Genomic DNA, 3,984 nt, shown 5'->3' with positions numbered 1-3,984 from the left:
AGGACACAATCTATAAACCTGTACAACAGAATGGTCATTCTGTAAGAATACCTGTCAGCAGTTAGAAGAAAATGTTTGCTCCAACTGACATACTTTAGATTATGTTTATCTATAATGAGTGAATTTTGAGCATTTTGGCACAGATATTCTAAGTATTCCATATTTGAGGAACAGAGTTCCTCTCCTTGGATGAGTAAAGACAGACAGTTAACCTGTGGGTAACTCATTTTTTTGGTGCACTGTGGAATACAAAATAGTCTATGGTTTATGACTGATTCTAAGGTAAAGTTGAACAATTAATACACATAAAAATGACATCACAGGGCATTAAATCTGTGTTCACTCCAGAACAATTAACATGCCCTTTGCTTGGGAATATAGCCTAAAATATAGGAAGAGAGCACCAGCTTGCAGTCAGTAAAGAATATGCCAAAATAACAATGGACTAAATTGATAATCTATGTGGATAGCCAGACCACTTCAATTATTTTCTCAAGGGATTCTTATGTCCTTGTGATCGAAAAAGGAAAATCCCTTTTTTATCACATATATCGGAAAAGAATTTTTTTAAACAACCTAGATTAGAAATTGTTTCAATAAGCTGTGGTAACAACAGGGAATCTGTTTCCATGCAAGTTTTCAAATATTTGTAGAAAACATGACAATATTATTGATAGTAATTTAACACACAGTAATTTGTATTCTACATGCCTAGGCTACCCATAAATAGAAGTTAGTATAAATATTTGACATTTCACTTTCTATATGTCACTGGGTTTTCAATTTGAATACCACCTTTACTTCTACTCCTCAACTATCATCTTTTTGAATTTACATTTCCCCTTCTGAAGGAATAAATGCTGTTCACTGACGCTTTGCTTCAAAATGGCAATGATATATTAATGAAAATGGAACTCTGTATGTATGATTGGATACCATGTAGGCACTTTATTTATACTACTTACCTGGAAACAAGATTTTTAAATGTTTGCCATTAATTTCAGGATTATGATAATCATCTTTTTACATTCTATCATAAGCAAGATTTAGCCACAATGGGCTAGAAGTAGACCTTTACGGCCTGTTCCTGTGTTTACGTTTAAGAAAAACTTCTACAATATCTGCTTAAATGTTTTTAAGGATAATCCATATTTATATTACTTAAAATGTTCATTACATTCACTACACTTTGACTTTTGTTAGCTTTTTTTTAAATGTTTTTAAAGAATTCATTTTTTAGAGCAGTTTTAGGTTCACAGCAAAATTCAGGGGAAGGTACAGAAATTTCCCATCTACCCTCCACCCCACAAATGCATAACTTCCCCCGTTATCAACACTTCTCACCAGAGTGATACGTTTTTACAGCCAGCGAACCTATATGGACACCTCATAATCACCCAGAGTCCATAGTTTGCTCTTGGTGTTATACATTCTATTGGTTAGGACAATGTATAATGACATGTATCCATCATTATGGCCTCATACAGAGTATTTTCACTGCTCAAAAACATCCAGTGCTCCCCCTATTCATCCATCACCTCTCCTAGCCTTGGCAACCTCTGATCCTGTCACCACAGTTATAGTTTTGGCTCTTCCAGAGTATCATATAGTTGGAATCATAGAGTATGTAGCCTTTCAGATTGGCTTCTTTTATTTGGTAATATGCATTTAAGGTTCCTCCATTTCTTTTCAAGGCTTGATAGCTTATTTCTTTTTATTGCTGAATAATATTCCATTGTCTGGATGTATCATAAACTTTTAAAAATTTCATATTTTAAAATAATTTATATTATTTATAGGAGAAATGGAAAAAATAATGCAAAATATTCCCAGTGAAACCTCACCCAGTCTCCTAATGTTAATATCTCATCTTCTTAGTTTTGATAAATGTAACCTTGGTACAGTTATGAAAACTAAGCAAATAACATTAGGATAATGCACTTAACTAAACCACATATAATATTTGATGCCAACTGTTTTCTCACTAATGTCTGTCTTCGAGTCAGAATCCCACCTATGACATCACACTGCATTTAGTCAATCCTCTCCTTATCCTTCTCCAATCTATGACATTTCCTGCTGTTTCCTTACCTTTCATGGCCTTGACATATTTGAAGGTATTTTGTAGAATGTCCCACAGTTGCAGTTTATCTGATGTTTTCTCATGAATAGAGTGGGGTTATGAAATGGAAGACAGAACACCCTAAAATCATTATTTTTCCCTTTCCATGCTCCATTTTCTAAGGTGTGAGTCATTAAGTTCAGCCTACATTCAAGGAAAAGGGAGTTAAGTTTCAAATCCTGGAAGAAATATCAAAGAATTTGTGGACATATGTTAAATACACCACAGTAATTAATACATATTTTGGGGAAAATCATTTGAGGCTATGCAACTATTCTAGTTCTTATTTTTTTTAATTTTATCTATTTATTTAGTTTTGGCTGCATTGAGTCTTCATTGCTGTGCGCTGGCTTTCTCTAGTTGTGGTGAGCGGGGGTTACTCTTCATTGTGGTACGTGGGTTTCTCATTGCAGTGGCTTCTCTTGTTTTGGAGCACGGGCTCTAGGTGCACGGGCTCAGTAGTTGTGGCTCGTGGGCTCTAGAGTACAGGCTCAGTAGTTGTGGCTCACAGGCTTAGTTGCTCCGCGGCAAATGGAATCTTCCTGGACCAGGGCTCGAACCCGTGTCCCTTGCATTGGCAGGCAGATTCTTAACCACTGCACCACCAGGGATGTCCCCCTTAAAGTCGGCTAATTTTAGCAACCATCAGTGGATTTTGCCTACTGCAATTATTACTCTAGGGCTCAAACGGTGATTATTTTCCTCATTACTTTTACATTTATTAATTGGAATTCTTTGATAAGGTAGATTTATCTCTTCTCTATTTATTTATTCTATCACTTTACTATCAGGATGGCCTTACCTGGTTTCTAAAATCATTCTTTTGGTTATAATTCAATACAATCATATTTATTTTGTTGCTCATATTTTTCTTGCTTTGGTTATTGGGAGATCTTCCAGGGACGCCCCTCCCCCTTTTATTTTTAGCAATTCCTTATTTTTGTAACTACAAGATGTTCCAGACCTACTTAGTATTTTTGCCGCCTAGAATCAGCCACTTCTTCAAAGAACCATGGTTTCTTTTACTGGGGAATGGTATGTACCGCTCGTTGCAACTGTATAGTTCTCAGAGGACAGAAATACGAAACTCATATACCTATATTGCTAACAATGTGGATATTTGTACTAACTAACCCACACACGTATGTATATTTACTTCTACATCTCTTAAAATAAACAGGAGTTAATAGTGGTATCTCTCTCTCATTCGGCACAACTTTTGATCAACATTTCCTCTCTTGCTTACTTGTAACTTGTTTCTCTGGCAGTGAGAAATGTGGTTCCTATTATTGACAAAGCATCGCTTTAACCCTAGTATGTGTTTGAAGGCTTTTCAGAATTGGTGACCATACCAATGAGAAACAAATTTACCAACTACATTACAGTTTTTCTCCTTTGCTTTGAGCTTTCCAATATTCAATCAAACTTTGCTTTCCAAAGTTACTTAGTTCTTCCCCTTTTCCTTGCTGTCTTTATGTGAGATATATTATAGTAATTGTACCGCAGTTAAATTAGTTTGTTAGGGACTGAATTTCACTCCGGTTTTCCTAATACCCTGATTGATGTTTTTGTTGTTATTATTGTTGCTGGTTGTTTCTATAGGGGGCCCTGGCGCCCAGGGGGTGACCGCGGAGTGCAGAGCTGGGGAGGCGGGAGGGAGCTGGTTGGGCACAGGGTCGTCCAGGGGGCCCGAGACACGGGGGGGTTTGCTGGGCAGGACGGAGGTCCCTCCCTGCTGCTGACCAGGGACGTCGAGTGGCGCTGAGGCTGGGGTAGCCCTGCGTCCTCCAGAGGCCGCGCCCTCTCCAGCCTTCTGAGGACCCGCCCGCCACACACAGGGGAGCAGGCTGGCCACCGCCTCG

Source organism: Lipotes vexillifer, unplaced genomic scaffold (genome assembly GCF_000442215.2).
Source record: "Lipotes vexillifer unplaced genomic scaffold, Lipotes_vexillifer_v1.1 scaffold668, whole genome shotgun sequence".
NCBI classification, from domain to species: domain Eukaryota; kingdom Metazoa; phylum Chordata; class Mammalia; order Artiodactyla; family Lipotidae; genus Lipotes; species Lipotes vexillifer.
This window is presented reverse-complemented; position numbering follows the sequence as displayed.